This window comes from Balaenoptera ricei, chromosome 1, assembly GCF_028023285.1.
Source record: "Balaenoptera ricei isolate mBalRic1 chromosome 1, mBalRic1.hap2, whole genome shotgun sequence".
In the NCBI taxonomy this organism is placed as follows: Eukaryota; Metazoa; Chordata; class Mammalia; order Artiodactyla; family Balaenopteridae; genus Balaenoptera; species Balaenoptera ricei.
The window spans coordinates 170,930,317-170,949,597 of record NC_082639.1 but is presented as its reverse complement, the minus strand read 5'-3'; the positions used below and the strand labels follow the sequence as shown (position 1 = coordinate 170,949,597).

At 44.4% G+C, this 19,281-nt stretch overlaps 1 protein-coding gene across 6 annotated transcripts in view; it reads left to right on the top strand.

Annotated features, from left to right (window-relative positions):
* CNIH3 (cornichon family AMPA receptor auxiliary protein 3) overlaps positions 1-19,281 on the top strand; it is a 277,164-nt gene that overhangs the window by 222,584 nt on the left and 35,299 nt on the right. The window lies entirely within an intron of this gene.

The window sequence follows — 19,281 nt, the reverse complement described above, 5'->3', positions numbered from 1 at the left end:
TTGGGGTCTGGGCTCTCCTGTGGGCTCCCCTAGCCCCTGGGCTGACGTCCATCCTAGCACGTACCAGGCAGCATTGCATTTTCTTCTCCCCAACTAGACCATGAGCTGCTGAAGGACAGGGACTGAGTCTGGTGTAAGTCGAATTCCCCAGACTTTAGCGTGGCGCCTGCACCCTGTGGGTGCTGAGTCAGTGTTCCGTGAGTGAATGGAAGAGAGTGGAAGGGGAGTTGGGTCCAATTCTGAGAATCCTATAGTCACAGTCTTCAAGGTCAGAATCCTAGAATATTAGAGCTGGGAAGGGCCTTCGTGAATTCTGGTCCAGCTCCTTCACTGAAGATAAATGAAAGTGCAGAAAGACAGAGATTCAATGCCCCCAGATGGCAGAGTGAAATCTAACTGTGTCTCCTCTTCACTCTGAGTCCTTTCCCTCCGACTCACCTTTAGTGCATTGGGCTATTTACTTATTTCATATTTCTAAATCCTGTTGACTTTCCATCATTCACAGATGGATAATCCTTCATATTGTCTACTGCAATAGCCAACCTCTGGTTGGCTATCTCTCCTTTCTGACCATGGGAGAGAGAAGTCCACTTTAATGAGAGTGTAAACAAGATGTAATCAGGAGAGCAAATCTGTTGGATGAAAACCAGCAATCACAAAACCACTCCTCAACCTTGAATAAAGGCTTCTGTACTGCTTTGGAACATCACAGGGACCCCCTCTATTGGTATGGACAACTGAGACTTTACCATCAAGTTCACGGAAGCAGTTTTTCTCTTCTCCCTCCTCTATGTGGAATTGGCCAACTAGCAATGGGAGTCCAGCGGCACTGGCATCACCTGGGAGCTTGTGATAAATGCAGACTCTCAGGCCCCACCCAGACCTATGGGATCCTAGTCTGCATTTTAACAAGATCTCCAGGAGATCCGTATGCACATTATTTTGAGCAGCATGGCTGAGGCCCCTCACTGTCCAATACAGAGCAGACTGGCCACACTGTTCTTCAGTATTTACCGAGTGCCCACCATGTAGCCTTGTAGGAGGGAACAGCAGGAGTGAACACCCGTCCCGTTGACCTGCCTTTCCCACCTCGTCAGTTCCACTCTGCTGAGTCAGAATCAGGCACTGTCCACCCGATTCCTGCCCTCTCCCTGCAGCGGGGTCCTCACTGCTTGCAGCTGGCCTCTGACTCATCCCTACACCGCTCCTGTCACACTGCCTCATTGGTTGCTGCAGACTTTCTTTACTTTCCTTGTGTCCAAACTGCCCTGCTGTTCCTCAACAGTGACCCACTTCTGCTTGTAAGTGGAGGCTATTGACACTGGGTTCCTGTCTTTTTCCTGCTCTTCTTTACATCCTCATCTCTCGGAGCCTTCTCTCCTACCTCTGGGCCCTTCTCTGCCCCTTCCATGGGTTCCCTTGATTCAGTCTCCTTCTGACTCAATCTGAAGCATATCCAAACTAGCTCCCTCTTTCCGGAGTACCTTCTCTCTCTCATTGCTATCCAGCTCTTTTTTCCCCCATCTTTAAACACAGCTAGTCTTCCTTGTTCTAAAAAATTTTGTTGACCTTGGTAACCCTTCATACGACCAACCCACACATTTCTTCCTTCTTATTTTGCCAAATTCTGGGAAGAGTGATCAACACCCCTTACCTGCACTTCCTCCCTCCTACTCATCTCAGAATCCCTTGCAACGTGCCAGATGCTTCTTTCATTTTATTGAAACTGATATCTTGAAGGTCACCAATGATGTCCCAATTCCTGAGTCCAGTAGATCGATTTCTTCATTCCTACCCCTTTGACCTTTCTGTAGTGTGACATTACTAGTCACCTCCTTTTTTTGGACTTCCTGGCACAAGACCATCTTACTTTTCTTTCTGTCTTGTGCCCACTCATTTCTATCTCCTTTTTGACTCCTCTTCTCTCACACCCCAAATGCAGGTGTTCATTGATGTTCTGCCCTTGGCCTTGTTATCTTCTTGTTCTATACTAGGAGTTGCAATCAGCAGCCTGTCGGTCATATATGGCCCGCAAATTTGTTTTGTTTGTCCCATTTAATATTTTGTAAGAATCTGAAAATTTCATACAAAAATCTGGATTTTCAGCTTCTTTTGGGGAAAAATTGCAAGGGATCTGGCAATATTGGAACCATATCCCTCAAGGCAACCATCAGCTGGAGTTAGGTAGTGGATGACCCCTTTAGAAGGGAACTATGTCCTTCAGATCACCTCCACTCCGACCACTCCCCCACCTGCCTAGTACTGTATGCATTTGAGTGTAAGATTCTGCTTTCTCTGAGCTCGTCCTCTCCAATGCTGGAGCTTCTATCATCATCCATCTTAGAGTGGCCCCCAAACGTATACCTTCTCTCCTACTCTCTCTTCCTTTTGAATTCCAGGCAAGCATTTGAAGGCTTCTATTGAGTATCTTTACCTGGTTCTGCTCCTTGTACGTCAAACTCAGCATTGGGGCTAGGAGTGCTGATGAATCAGACTTCTCTCCCTCTTTGGATTTTGCACCAGTTGAGAACAGACACGAGTCTAGATGAGGCTTGAAATACAGTGTCATATCCATCCAGCTCTATGGATGCTCACGGTAGGACTGCAGCAGCTTCAAGAGTGAGTGCCAAAGAGGGGTGGGCTCCAGGCTTGTCTTGCCACGGGGGCAGGCTTTGGACCCTGACCACGTAAACCTACCACATGCTTGCGGAAGTGGAAGAAGAGAGTGCATGCAGTTTAGGGACAGGCAGTCCCCAAAGCAAGATAAGTGAGGCCACAGGCTTCCTCCCTAATACTTCCCCAAGACGTGGATACTGTTGCTTGGAATTCCGATTTTATGGAATGGGGTAGGGTAGGAATGCAGAGAAAGGAAGTGAAGGGCTCAGAGTTCTCCCTTCATTCACCTGTCATAAACTTATTATAGATTTACAGCCTGCTCTTTTAGTTAACCCATCTTGGTTAACTGAGACACTGTCTTTCATGCCACTCAGGTGTAACACCACATCTGTTGTTGGTGTGTGGATTCTGTTACCAAAGCGCTTCATGAATTGCAACTCTCTTCCCCCAAGCCACTTCCTCGAGAGCTCAGACTCTCATTTCTTTTGCTTGGACTATTGCAGTAGCTTCCTAGGTGTTTGTTTTTCCCTCTGGCTTTTGCTCTGCTCCCTGGTCTTCCTCCTCGATTCACCCTGCACATCATTGTTGGAGTGATCTAAGCAAACCTTTATCGTATAGAGCTTCCTTATCGGGAAGCCTTCTCGGGATCCCAATTTTGGAGAGTAAATGACCAATACTTAGCATTGCTTCTAAGGTCCTCTTTGATTTCCTAACCTCTCTTTTAATCTTACTGAAATCTGCTTCCTTTCAAATACTCATTTGCTCTCCCAACATTTAGCGAGTACCTACTATGTGCCAGGAATTGTGCCAAGTACTGTGGATAGAGACATAAGACTGTGATTTTCTTTCTTTGTGCCTTTTCTTACACTATTTCATCACTTGGAATGTTCTTCTCTGTGGGCTAAAATGTTATCTTTTAGTTTCAGCTCAAATGTAACCTCTTCCATGAAATCTTTTTTAATCCACTGAACAAGAAATAGTATCTGGCTTCTCTGCCTTACTGGCTTTTTAAGTGGTCTTCCTACATAGTGATATCTTATTTACATATTTGATTCCTTACCTGGCTGCAGTCTTCCCGAGGGCCAATGCTATGTCTTCTTCAACCTTGCGTTCTCTGTGGTGCCTGTGCTGTCCTAACACGTAGGAGGCACTCTACTGATGAGTTTATAAAATTGCATTTTCTCCAAAGCTGGAAATAGAACAAACCCAGAGAAAAGGGTTTAAGAACACAAATAGATGAAGCATGATCCTAGGTATTACTAAATATAGCTGTACAGAGACAAATATGTCATGACTAATTAACAACACATTTGTGAGCCACCTACAATCCGTTCTGAAATAAAGCAGTATGTTAAGGCGTTAAATAATGTTTCTTTACCTCTTCCTTTTCATCCCTACTGTAACCAACTTCGGTTTTTAATCTCTTTACTCAAGAGCCAGAGGTTTCCTTATAAACTTCTTTAAAACCAGATGCCAACTTTTGCCGGTCGGTCCATCCACTGTAACTCTGCCAAATTATTTCTGCTAAAACTGCTGTACACACAGTCCCTCCTGCGCTTAGAGGGCTTTCATTGTTTCTCATTGTCTGTTGCATCGGGTCCCCATTTCCCTTGACCTTCCTGGCCCTCCCAGGGGCCTTTCCCAGGCTGTTGTCCTGCTTCTCCCCAGCTTGAACTCAGGCCAGCCAGGTAATACCCCCTCCACTTGGGTACCATTATCTTCCCTAGACTCTAAAGGCTCACCTAAAGCCCATCCACTTCCATGAAATCTTTATCATTTCAGCTGAGGGTAAGTTCTTCTTCCTGTCACTGTTAGCAGCTGTTTCCAAACCTGGTTACTCATCAGAGTCAGATGCACAGCATTTCAAATCCAGATCCAAATTCTGCAGTAAGGTTTGGAATTCTGCATTTCTGTAAAGCTCTACCAAAGGATTCTGATGTGCAACAGTTTTGGGAACCAGTGACTTACAGGACCCTACAATTTCATGATAGGATCTCACATTGCCTTGTGTGGTATTTATGGATCTATCTAATCTCTCCTTCCTGAAGGACTCTTCCTAAAGTCGGGACCATGTCATTGAGTTATCTCACCTTTGGCAGGATGTCTGGCTCACGGTAATATGATAAATTACTCAACAAGTGTTTGTTGAATGAACGAATGATTGCATGCATGTATGAGAGGCTTTTTCGAAGAGATGAGATGACGGGTAGAAGGAACTTTTAATGCAGCCTGAAATTGAGAGGAAATTCAAGTGGAGAGAGGAGCTTTAAATTTCAATATTTTGTGCCAAAGGCAGGTGATAACCAAAACTTTGGGGAGTCACTTTGAAATCTGTTTGCTTCCAAGGTCAAAATATATTGCTCATAGATGGAATTATTTCCAGTTTTGAGAAAATGCTTATCTCTATAAGAATTTCCAATGTGTATCCAATTATTTGGTTGATTCATTTCTGGCTTTCTGATGATCAACTGGGTGTTTTTAAAATAGAATGTTTCAGCTCTTCCAGGATCTGGTCCCTGAGGTTGCTCTGGCAACCACCTTGAAAACTCCGGAAAGCTTGATCTGAAGTTTCCAAACTTCTCAGATTTTCCAGCTGCCACATCGTTTTTTAGCAGTTGCCTTGACTGAAAGATTAACATTAAATCTTAATTAATTTAACTAAATTTCCTAAAACTCCTTCAACCAACCCCCCCCCCCTGCCCCACCCCGCCCCGCCCCGCCCCACCCAGCATTCCAAGCGGCATTGTTGTATATGCCTCTCTTGACTGTACTGGTGTTAAACCCTGGATCTTCAGGGAAGTATGATCTTCAGCAGCGTGTTAACCAGGCCTCAGACACACACTGCCCGGGAGACCTCCCTCTGCGGCCTGATAGTTTATTTAAAACATAATCACTGCACCTATGGCTTCCAGACATGTCTCTGGTTTTACTGAAAAGCCAAAGAGAGGAAAGAAACAGGTCACTGCTGAGAAGCACGTGTGGTTTTTGATTGTGACGATGAAGTCTTTGCACAGTTGCAAGCAGCATGGCGGACATCACAACTCTCACCTTGTTTCGCTCGTTCAGTGTGTGTTGGTTCATACACTGTCCCCTGTGTATGGAGGGCAGGGAGAGACCGAAGAAAAAGGCAGACCACTCCAGACTGGTAGGTGGCAGGTTTAGTAAGCAAGGGCGCTTACCTACAAGGTTGTTTTGGGTGGCAGCAAGATGAGCAAAGCTCCACACCTGCCCCCCCCCAGCATCTTAAAAGTTTATATAGAGGCCTTAACTGGGTTAGTCATGTATTCAGGCCACAGGGTCTCAATAACACCCCACTCTCAAGGATATGTCCTTGGAACAGGTCCCACTGTGAGAACAGTAGACAGAGTGTATATTCCAAGGACAGGGGAGGGGGTGAGGAGCCTTTGATTCCCTGGGCCCCCGCTCAAGGATCAGCCAGCGATCACGTCCTCTGGATGACCTCCTCCAACACTTCATCCTTCATGACCGGCCGTTACAATCTTATACGTCCCCCTTCCATAATGTGCCCTGAGTGGTCAGCAAGGGGTTTCCTCAGCACAGAAGTGGCTCGTTTGGAGGCTGTCTGGCTGCGTTGAAAACGGATGCCACAGTCTAGACACATGCAAGAGAGAACACAGATTAAGGTAATGATTCCTAAAGTAAGCAACAATTTTTTTTTCATCAAGAGCCCTGTTGGAGCTCAGGGCAGGCCACCCCAAACCATGCCTCAATGGCATATTGATTATTTTGAATTAAAGTTACTTAAGAAATGGTTGATGCAAAAGGGACAATTTCACCCTTCTCTCTGTTTCCCTGAAAAGCAGTAAATAGTCTCTCATGTGAAAGGTGTACTCCCTGCATCTGGATGTAGAAGGTCACCCTTATCACCAGAGGTAGGGAATTTGGGGCTGAGAAGCCAGGTAAACATACCTTGTTACTGCTTTCATTTACTACCCCAAGACCAAACTGTTTAGATTCTTCACTAATTAAGCGCCCAAAGCTTAATTTCTTTGTCCTGTCAATTCCTCACAAATCTATTGTTTCTTTGTCTAAAAAGTATAAAAACTGCCTGCCCCTGGCCACGTCTTAGGTCCCATTTCTGTAAGACCTCCATGCAGATGAATTAAAATTTGTTTCTTTTTCTCCTGTTAATCTGTTTTGTGTCAATTTTATTATTAGTCCAGCCACAAGAACTCAAGAAGGGTAGAGGGGGAAATTTTCCCCCTCCCCGACGGCCCTATGATCTGAGTCATTGATTTATGAAATCCCCTAGGCTGGGGGTCGGGTCACTCGGGGCCTTCATCTGTGCCTTTGTGGGATTTAATAAAGATGACACATCGGCAGACTCATCCGGTAGGAACATACTACATTCTGCTTGGAAAATGGCATGAGTGCCTCCTTAAGACATAATGTCCAAGGCCATACTCTTCTGGAGGACAGCTTTTCTCATTAGAGACATTTCAGTGTTCAGTAAGGGCAGGCTTTGTTGGCTTAAATCATTTGAAGCTTGCTGGGTGAATTTTGTAAGGGCTTCTGTGTGTGTGAAAATGTCCTCCAGGCCAATGGAGAGGACAAAGATGGTGGCCAAATGATTGTACCAGTGGAGAGCAGAATGTGTCCATCTGGCCTTGAGGAGAGGGGGGCTGGCAGTTTTAGGACTTGAGCTGGTTGAACGTACCATCCATGTCAGCTGGAGGAGGGAAGCAGCATTGCCAGGCCCAAGAGATGGATTGGGGCCTGGGGTATGCCAGGCTAGGACCCCCACCTTCTCCCTCTCCCAATGGTACATGTTCCACTCCAGCTACAGTGTGTTTTAACAGACCCAGCTTGCAGCAGGACAATGGGATCCCACCAGAGACTGAGTCGTTACCCCTTACCCCGGGGAGGGGGGGCCAGGTAACTCACCCATCCTGGTGGTATATCCCACTGCAAATTCCAGTAGGTAACTTCTTTCCCAGGCGCGATGGGGCTTGGGGTTCTGAGCAGCAGAGCAGGTTGATACACGGTGAGAGTCGGGGCAATGGCTGTTTCTTATCATTTCCACACCTTTATAGTGTTGGATGCATCGGGAGGTGCCCCCAGTCTGGTGTATGTGGTAACAGGCTCTACTGGTTGATCATTCAAATCCATTAAATCCTGGAACAGTACTTCAGTCTACCTGGCCAAGATCATTTTGCTTGTTAGGAATTTTATCTGCTGCTTTACTATTTCATATTCTCTTTCTCTTAATCCTGCTGCTTGTGGTTTATAGGGGAGATGGAACCTCCATTTAATGTCATGTTCTTCTGTCCAGTCTTGCATGTCATGACCTTTGAAGTGTGACCCCTGATCACTGTCTGATCGATGAGGGTATCCATACATGGTACTCAGTTTCTTTAATCCCTTAGTGGCGGTAGCCTGGTTTGCATGGCAACAGGGAAAAGCTTGGGTTAAGCCAGACACAATGTCTACCCAAACCAAGGCATGCTTAAAATGTTTGCTCAGAGGGAGGTGGCCAATATAATCAATGTGCCAATCCCTCACTGGTTGGGAACTTTGTGGATGGTCCCAGACTCCTTTGGCTGTTGCCGTGGGTATAGTTTTGAATACACAGGGCATGCTGTTACTGCATTAACCAAGTTAGTGTATTTCAAGGGCAGCCTAGCATTCTTGGTAATGTGTCATCCCAGCCAGGTGCTGTGGTAGCTGCTCTTCCCATGTATCCTATCTTCTGTATATACTAGAGAGTCAGTTGCTAGGGCCCGTACCCGAGCTAGGGCATCAGTTTCCTGGTTGCCGGGGGTATCAGCGCCTTCTGAGCTGGGGCATGGATGAGTGAAGACTGCCTCAGGCTCTAGCAGATGAACCCAAATGTCCTTCTGTGTACCCTGACCCCACAAGGGTTTATTTATGATCACCCATCCCCTGACTTCCCATTGTCTAAGCCACAGGATTAATTCCTTTAGAACAGCCCAACTGTCAGTGTAAAGGGTTAACAGCCTAGGCTCATGAGTAATCACCAGCCAAACTGCTCTGAGTTCAGCCCATTGGCTGGTGTGGTTTGTTCCTGTTTCCAGGCACCTGTATACCAAGCATCAGCGGGAAACTCCCCCATTCCCTCTCTGTAGGCCATAGGGACTGCTATGGGAATAGAGATAGGGTCATTTGGGGGATATGCATACTTTACAGGGCCTAGTAACACCTGCATTTTTAGAGACAGTGGGCTGGTGGACAGGTGCTTCTCTGCAGCAAATGAGCATGCCATTGAGACAAAGTGGGAGCCAGGGCAGAGGTGGGTCAATGGAAAGTATTCCAATCCATCCCTTGACAGGAAGGGATGTTCTTACCATGATATGCTGCTCCTTTGTGAGACATTCTACCTGGCGGATTACTGTGTACATTGCTAGGAGCTGTTGCTCTATGGGGGTGTGTCAAGTTTGTGCCCCCTTTTAGAGCTGGGACCAAAATCCTCGGGGTACTCTCTCCTTCTCTTGTCTCTGCCATAGTGCCCAATACCTAACTTCCAGAGTCATAGATTCATGTAACTCAAACGGTAGACCTGCTGGGGAGATGCCCAGAGCTTTAATCTGCTTCACTAGGATTTTTGCCTTCTCAAAGGCGGCTTGGTGCTGTGATCCCCACTCCCACATGTACCTTCTCTTTCCCAGGCAGAGAGGGAATGGAGGCACCCTGCCAGGTGGGGAATAAAAGTCCTCCAAACCCCAAATCCCTGCAAAGGCTTGCATCATTTTCATGTTCTTAGGGGTTTGGATAGGCTTGTATCTTATCAGTCACAGCTTCTGGGACAACATGCATCTTACCTGACCAAATGATTCTCCAAAACTTTGTGGTGACGCCTGGACCTTCAGTTTTCTGCGTTTTTACCACTTATCTCTCCCTCACAGATATTCCAGCAAAGCCTGCAGAGTGTCCTGCAGCAGAGGCAAGTCTTCATATGTTAACATTGTATCATCACTAATAGGCCTATTTTACTGATGTGGGGAAGAAAAACAAGGACAGATCTCAGGTTACCATCCCATGATATATTAGGATGCTGTTCAGGTAGCCTTGCAGGAGTACTTGAAAGGTCCACTGTTGTCCCTCCCATATGAAGACAAATTGATTTTATCAGAAACCTGTACTTGTCAGAGTCCTTTCCATGAATCTCCTTGAAGATGAAGTACTTTTTCAGGAACATTTATATTGATGACATATATTTATATAAAATAACCTAAAGAAAGTTTAGCATCATTTCTTCTTTGATAATGTTTCCCATGTAACTTAACCTATCGAATAAGCCTAATTAGTTTAATATCTCTCTTTTATAAGGAGAGAAAACACATCTTTTGAGATGTTCCAGGGGCCCTCTGGAAAGCCCCAAAGTTAGTTCAAAGTCAACAAGACTTCATTTAGAATTTGATTTTGGGGATTTTAAAAATTTTGTCCAAAATTTATAGCTGATTCACTTTGTTATAAAGCAGAAACTAATACACTATTGTAAAGCAATTATACTCCAATAAAGACGTTAAGAAAAAAAAAGGAAAATAAAAATCGAAAGTTTAAAACACTTGATTAATTAGGGTTATAGGTCACTGTGAAACGATACTTAGTTATCCATTTAACCAAAGTGACAACTAAAGACTTCAAAGGCAAATGCAGAGTTATATAGTTATAAAAAAAAAAAACCTAGCTCTTTTAATAGAGAAGATTCAGTTTTGTCAAGACCTGATAAAGATGATATTAAGCACAGGAAATTATTTTTATAAAACACAGAATCTTTGTTTTCTAGGCAGATTACTTAAAAGGTAAAGAAAAATCTTTCATAATCTTACCAAGAACAGACCAATAGTCCAAAAACCCTTTTTCCTTTTAGCAGATGAAAGAAAACTGAGTTTCAGTTTTATATAAGTACATGATTGATATTAAAGCTCATTTTTTTTCTTTAAGCCAATTAAATAAGGCTCTTTTATAAAGTAACTTTGGTGATACTTTCCACAGGCAGAAACATATCACAAATACGTAACATATATACACATACATACCTAAACAGATGGACCCAAACAGAGACCCCATAGCTTTCATTCCAAAACTTTAGCCATGAATTAGGTTTTCATTCACATGGCTAAAGCTTTTTACCAATATGTGTGAGGAAGACTTTTAAGATTTACATTTGCCCTTGATGAATACTGTCAAGGAGACTGTGGAGCTTCTATAGCAGCTTGCATTTTAAAAAGCCTCTTTCTCCCCCTTTTTTTCTTCAGTCTTTGTGGGCAGTGACTTAGTTATCTCTTGGGGTGTTTACATTTCAAAGACATGACAAGATTTACAATTTCAAGGGACAGAGGAAGAATGCAAGTTTGCTCCTAGGAGTTTTGGGTGGATATTTACCTACTCTCAGAAGTCTAGGGTAACAGCTATTTAAAATTTTCCTTTGTGTTAGGGGTTGGATGACATGGGGCACTCTGTTTCATTGTCAATTACCCTAATATCCTCCCCTTCATTATCCTCACTTTCCCAGGGATTCTACCTCTAGTGTCCTAACCAGGCTTTGTCACAAGTGCTCGGATCTCAATCTGCAGCAGCTTGTGCCCTCCTAGCTTTGCAAAATGGCATACTAAGGTCTCCAATTTTCTATTCTGTTCTCCCACCTGATCTGCCAGCCCCAAAGCTAGCAAAGTAGTGGACAACTGCAAGTTTTTTTTTTTTTTCTAATTTCTGCTCTTCTTCCAACTCTCCAACCTGAGCTTTAGCCTGAAGTCAGGCATTGGTGGCCACTGACCTGCCCACGGTAAAGGCCATTTACTGGGGCAGCCATTCATTTCTCTTCTTTGCCACAGTGTGCTATGCATAGTTTTCCAAACAAACGCATTAAAGCAGTGGCATTCTGGGGGCTGCCCATACTCGTGCAGTGGTCCACAATCATCTCACATCTAGGCCACCTCTCCCCACATAGAAGTTTCTGGCCAACGTGGGATTTCCCTCGCAGATGCCTGTTTCCTAAAGCCCATTTCTTTAGCATCCTGGCTGGCTCACCAACTGTTGCTTTGTAAATTAGTCTTTGTATACAGAGGGCAAGGAGAGACGAAAGAAAGAGGCATATCGCTCCAGATTGGTAGGTGGCAGGTTTAATAAGCAAAAGAACTTATTTATAAGGCTTGTCTTAGGTGGCCGTAAAATGAATAGATCTCTGCACCCACCCACCAGAATCTTAAAGTTTATATAGAGGCCTTAATGGAGTTCAGTCTCATATTCAGTCCAGATGGTCTCAACAACACCTTACTCTCTCAAGGGTGCATCCTTGGAACAGCTGCCACTGTGGGAACAGTAGGCCTAGTATATCTTCCAAGGTCAGGGGAAGGGGTAAGGAGCCTCCAAATGCCCCGGTCCAGCTTGAGGGTCAACTGGTGGTGATGTCCTCTTGATGACCTCATCCAATACCTTGTCCACATGTATGTGATGTGTGTGTGTGTGTCCAGGGGTTTACTTCTGTGCGTCCACACTCAGTAGTCCTGGTTGAGTCAGGGCCAAATGACCTTGGGCAAGTTACTATGACTTCTCTGAGCTTCAGTTTCCTGCTCTGTAAAATGAGGATCATAAAAGCACCTACTTTAGAGCTTGTTGCAAGGAATACATGAGATAAGGCAGTAAACACTTAACATAGTGGTTAGGGCTGAATAAACATTAGCTGTTATTATTATTATCAACCAACATATATGCATATAGTCGGCTTTATTGGGAGAAAGGAGAAAAGCATGTGCTATTTATTACCCAGTATTAAATCTGTCTGTTTTAGTACTTTGATCTGACTTTTTTTTTTTTTTAAATTATTATTTATTTATTTATTTTTGGCTGTGTTGGGTCTTCGTTTCTGTGCGAGGACTTCCTCCAGTTGCGGCAAGCGGGGGCCACTCTTCATTGCGGTGCGCGGGCCTCTCACTATCGTGGCCTCTCTTGTTGTGGACCACAGGCTCCAGACGCACAGGCTCAGTAGTTGTGACTCACGGGCCTAGTTGCTCCACGGCATGTGGGATCTTCCCAGACCAGGGCTCGAAGCCGTGTCCCCTGCATTAGCAGGCAGACTCTCAACCACTGCACCACCAGGGAAGCCCCCTGATCTGACTTTTGATCCTCCTGTTTCAGTGTAATTTTTAATTGTTCTGAAACACATAGCATTAATGTATATTCTAAGCAGCCTCTGCAAGGCCTGGGCTCCCTGAAATTAAAGCAGCTTTCAGAAACCAGCTTGGGAGTCACAAACAGGATGACACCAGTAGCCCTTATATTTTAGTCAAACATTTCCTGAGTTCTCTGTCTGAACAGCTTCACAGAAATATACACATTCATAAGACCCCCTCACTCCTTAAACTCACTGAGAATCATCTTATTGAGACAGATTTCTTACATGGCACCAGGGAAAATGTGAAAGATTCTGAGGAGTCAGGAGGAGATGTGTACTGGCCCATTTCCTTTGCTCTTTGCACGGAGGTACACACACACTGTGGACCCTCACTTTGCAAGGAGTGTGAAGAGCTGCATGCTTTGCACTTCCCCGGTGGCAGGAAGACGTGTTTTGAAGGACTTGCTGTGTCTCCCGCATCTTTACTCTGTGAGGTGGTATAAGGCTGGCTAGCCCAGGTACATGCTAAGCCCTGAATAATATCTGTTGAATGAGTGGATGGAATGAATGAGCTGACCACGCTTAAAATTCCAGGGAGAAGTGATTAATGGGACCTACGGGTCGTTCCATTCATGCACTCATTGATGAGTTATCATTGAACACCTACTCTAGGACACCTGCCAACACTGTCCCCGAGAGCTGCGGGGGCACAGGAGAAGCATGGGCTGTCCCCAACTTATAAATGGATTGTTTGCCTTCCAGAAATTCACCTGAAAGTTGATTGTTTGATTTAAAAACCCCTTTTCCACCTGCTGTTCAGTCTTTAGGCCAATCCAGAGATTCATGTCACCTATGTGGTGAGGGATAGGATCACTATTACTGTAGAACTCTATCACCACATAAAGTTGTGTTTATCTCATGTACCTTCCCAAAGACAAACAAACAAACAAAGCCCTTATTCCCATATGCCTGTCCAGCTACTGCCCTTCACCAGCCTCCTTTTCACAGCCACACTTCTCCCAAAAGTGAATGAAGTGGCAATCACTTCCCTGTCCCCGAATCCGATGGATGTCTTTCCCTCCTGTGATGTTCATCTCCGCCAGCAGTGTTTGGCTGTCCATTTCTCCTTCCATCTTTAACCACCAAGATCCCCTGGCTTTCCTGACCCTGTGTCCTCTAGTCCTGCCTGTCTGGTTGCCCTTTCTTAGCCTTCTCGGTCTGCTCTTCTTTCTGTGCCCATCCCTTGAATATTGGTGAACCCAAGGACTTAATCCTGGACTTTGTTCTTGATCTCATCTCACTCTGCGTTCTCCTACCAGGCAATCGGAATTTCATTTACCATCAATCTTTCTATAACCTCTAAATCCCTCTCCTGAGGACCAGTTCTCTACACCCAACTCTCCTACAGACACCTCAAATCCTGACCAATCCTGAGCCCTTATCTTCCACCCAACCCCCACAAAACATTTCCTCTTCCAATGCTACTCGTCTCCATGAAACCATGATCTAGCTGTTGAAGATTTCTGAGAGTGATCCTTGATTCCGCCTCTGCCTCACACTCACCTCTCATCTAATCAATTACTAAGTTCTACAGATGGAGCCTCCTAAGTATTTTTCACATCTATCAATGTGACTCCATCCCCTCTGCACCCATCCTGACCTAACCACCACTCTCTCTTGCCTGGACCACTGCAAAGAAAGGATGAGGCCAGAGGATGACTCTTCCTTTTCAGGGCAGCCTTCCCAGGATTCCAGACCCCCAGACCTTCAACCATCTGTTTTGCCACCCATTTTATCACATTATTCTTCATAACAGTACGTGTTTTCCACACTAGGACATAAGCTCCATACAGACAGGGGTGATGTCTTATCCCCTTTTTCTATAACCCTCACAGCATATAGGACCTGGTATATAATGAATGTTGGGTGAATGAGTGAGTGAATAAATACAGTGAATATGTGTCTGAGTTTTGCTTGGGAATCACAGAAGCCAACTCTCCCTACTGTAGCCTTGGCTTCTCAAAGGACATGTTAGCTCCGGGAGTGGGGTGTTGGGGCCAGATGCATAGAGTACAAGATTCTTGGGATTATCAGCAGGGATGGAGATTTGGGGAAAGAATGGAGTACAGTATGAAGACTTGTGGGTTTATAAAGCAGACTGAGAACTTTGGAAGGAGGTTTCAAGGAGCCTAGAAGGGAACTGAGAGGCACTCCCATGGGGCAGAAGGAGCTGTGGGGCAAGGAGTGAGGTCCTCAGGTGGGATCTGTCTTTCCATCCTCTCCTGCCCTTCTCTGCTACTTCTTGGCTGCCCAGAGGTGGGAATGATGAGAAATGGAGATGAGACAGGTGGGGAAACGTTGTGTTCTTGCAACGATCTAGTGCAGCTTCTTGTTGGGCCCCATTGGAGCTCCTACATCTATCGAAAGGACTGATGGGAGCCCCTGCTGGGAGCCTGGAGTGGGGACCTCAGGAACAGCAGAGGGTTCTGGACAATAGCTGGGGACAGGTGACAGGTGGCCCTTTGTCGCTTTCTCATAACACTGGCCAGCCCATTCTGCTGCTTCACACCTGTGCCCTGACAGTGGGGAGAAGTAGGAGGAGGCTACCCTGAGGCACTCACTGTGCATGTGTGTGCATCTTCATATGCTCGGGCTGCTATAACAAAACTTCTTTTACTGAAACAACAAAGATTTATTGCTAAGCTGGGAAGTCTGAGATGAAGGTGGCAGTGTTGTAGGGGTCTAGTGAGGGCTTTCTTCTTGGTTTGCAGAAGGCCATCTTCTTGCTGTATCCTCACATGGCAGAGAGAGAGAGATCATCTCTCTCATGTCTCTTCTTATAAAGGCACTAATCCCATTCATGAGGGCTCCACCCTCATGACCTAATTACCTCCCATAGGCCCCACCTCCAAATATCATCACATTGGAGACTAGGCTTCAACATATGAATTTTGGGGGGCACGTTCATTCCATAGCACTGCTTATCCTAGCAAGGGCCAGTGTTAGCAAATCTATTTCCTTCCTCCTTTGAACCTACTATGCTTATACTTCCATTTTGCTTGTCTCCACCTTCTGCTATGGATTTTATAGTCACTTAGGTGTTCAACCTAAGGTGAACACAAGGTGTCCCCTTGTCTATTGTAAGCTCTTTGGGTCTTACTCATTGCTGGGCCTCCTGCCATATTTAATGCAGCACCTTGGGTGCTCAGAGCTCAGAGAGTTGAGCCGAGTTTGAATTTGCACTGATTCTCCTTTGCTCAAGCCCTTCATGACCAGTTGTACACATCTGTAAGGGACCAGCTAGGGCTGGGGCTACGGTCTGTGGATGTGCGACAAACAGATACTAAACTGGCGCCAGACCCACTGAACCTGAGGCTTGCTAAATTAGTGTTGAACTGGCACTATTTTTTAGTCTACTGAAATGGCTCTTCCGGTTTTTCATACTCAAAAATTAACTTGATGTTGGCGATAGCTTTGTTTGTGTGGGGAAAAGACTAGTTTATTTATAAACTCAACAAAAAAATTGCCCTGTGTGCCAGCCATTGTTCTAGGCATTGTGAATAAAGTTGTGAACAAGACAGGCTGCCCTCATGGAACAGTCTAGTGTGGGAAACAGACAACAAACAAGTAAACAAGTGCATAATTGATGTATTTTCAGGAAATGATGATAAGTGCCATGAAGAAACTAAAGCAAATAAGGAGAGAACCATGTCGGATGAAGAGGGAAGGCTCATGTGAGGAGGTGACCTTGAGTAGATTCCTGCATGATGAGGCGGAGACAGATGTGAGAATGTCTGGGGAGGGCCTCTCCAGTCAGAGGCAACAGCACACGCTAAGGTCCTGAGGTGGGAACAGACAGGCAGGGTATCAGGAACAACAAAGGGACAGATGCCACTGGAGTAGAGTGAGCAAGGGAGCCATGGTGGGGTGTGGGGTCAGAAGGGCACAGAGGCCAGATCATGTAGGCCCTTAGAGGTCATTGTAAGGAGTTTGGGTTTTATTCTAGGAGCAGTGGGAGGGTTGAGCAAAGAAGTGACATGATCTAATTTACATTTCAAAAAGATCTTTTTGGCTACTAGGTGAAAATAGATTGGGAGCAGGGGTGGGGTGGAAGAGGGGAGCCGGGTCAGGAAGAGACTGCCGTTGTTCCTGGGAGAGCTGGTAGAGGCTGGGACTGGCCCAAGGTGTTTCCAAGTTTCTGCATCAGGTTCTCTTTCCCCATGGCTGCCCGCTAGGCTGTGTGCCTGCCTCTGGTCTTCCACTGCCTCTGATTCAGGCTGTTTCTTTCGACTCCTTTGCTTCCCATTGTCTAAGTGCAGCCTGCAGCACATTCTGTTGTTCAGCTGTTGGTCTCTCCCACCAGCCTGGGGATGCCTGAAGCATGGTCACAGTGCTCATCTAATGCGTCCTGGCGCCTCCAGTGCCTGCCACAGTGTTTGACACCTCGTGGTAGGCTTTCACTGCACGTTTGTTGAATGAATAAATGGTGAGTTTGCTGAACACTTACTGTGTAATGTACTGATAGAACAATTGTATGGAGAGAGACCCACAAAGACACGTACAGACAAACACAGACATCCACATGCACAATAGTGACTCAGGAAAGATGAGGAAATCATTCTTCAGGAGCACAGGGAAGTATATTACTTAGGAGTCATTATTATTGGCACACAGAATGATCAGATTCCACAGAACACATGTTTCTAGGCATAGGAATTAGTGGAGGAAGAGGATTTTAAAAATCTGCAAACACCTAGAAATAGATTGGAGAGGGAAAAGGAAGATACATTGGTTAAATTTTCAAGGAAGTTTAATCGCTGCTTTTTACAAATTATATGGAATATTTGAGCTGAAAAGAGCTGTAGGGGTTGTGCAGTTCAAACACCCCTTCTTACAAATCATAGTTATTATTTATGGAGTGTTACTATGTGCCAGACGCTATTTTAAGAGCTTCACACATATTAACTCATTTAATACTCATAACAGTCCTATGAAGTCGATACGATTATTATTTCCATTTTATAGATGAGGAAACTGAGCCCATTGAGATTAAATAGTTTACCCAAAGTTCTACAGCTTAATAGGCAGGTCTAGAGCCCAAGTCTCTTGTTCCTTAATCTAATACTATTTTCACTAAGAAACTGTCACTCGAGCCCTTACTGGAAGCAAAATTTATGATATTATTTTGTATTTTTTTCACAATATTAATTTGCTAAATCAAACTTCTGGTAAACCTTGGCACAATCCAGCTAATATTAATCTTAGACAGACTTTGGACAAACCCATCTGTGTGTACTTGCATTCAGACCGCCCCCTTACCTGGGCAGTCTGGAGCGCTATATTGGAATATGGTTGACTTAAAATATTGTGTTAATTTCAGGTATACAACGTAGTGATTTAACATTTAAATACATTATGAAAATGATCACCATGATAAGCCTAGTAACCATTTGCCCCTGTACAAAGTTATTACAATATTATTGATGTATTCCTTATGGTGTATATTACATCCCTGTGACTTATTTTATATTGGTAGTTTGTACCTCTTAATACCCTTCACCTATTTCACCCAACCGCCCCCCCTTCCCCTCTGGCAACCACCCAGTTTTTCTCTGCTTCAATGACTTTGTTGTCGTTTTGTTTTATTTGTTTTGTTTTTTTAGATTCCACATATGAGATCCTACAATGTTTGTCTTCCTCTGTCTGACTTATTTCATTTAGCATAATACCCTCTAGATCCATCCAAGCTGTTGCACATGGCAAGATTTCATTTTTTATGGCAGAGTAATATTCCATTGTAGATATATACCACATCTTCTTTATCCATTCATCTATCCATGGACACGTAGGTTGCTTCCCTATCTTGGTTATTGTAAAAAATGCTGCAGTGAACATAGGGGTGCATATATCTTTTCAAATTAGTGTTTTTGTTTTGTTCTGTTAAATACTCAGAAGTGAAATTGCTAGATAGTATGGTAGTTTTATTTTTAATTTTTTGAGGAACCTCCATACTTTTTTCCATAGTGGCTGCACCAATTTACAATCCCACCAATAGTGCACAAGGGTTTCCTTTCTCCACATCCTCACCAACCCTTGTTATTTGTTTTCTTTTTTTTTTTTTTTTTTAATGTCTGAAACATTTATATTAACATATTTCCATACATATTTCCATACAAATACAAATATAAGATTTTTAGAAATTTCATGTAATGTCTGAAACATTTATATTAACATGTTTCCATACAAATAACCCAATGAAAGTTTAGTATTAGTTGTTTTGTTTGTTTTTTTATACTGCAGGTTCTTATTAGGCATCAGTTTTATACACATCAGTGTATACATGTCAATCCCAATCGCCCAATTCAGCACACCACCATCCCCACCCCACCGCAGTTTTCCCCCCTTGGTGTCCATATGTCCATTCTCTACATCTGTGTCTCAACTTCTGCCCTGCAAACTGGCTCATCTGTACCATTTTTCTAGGTTCCGCATACATGCATTAATATACGATATTTGTTTTTCTCTTTCTGACTTACTTCACTCTGTATGACAGTCTCTAGATCCATCCA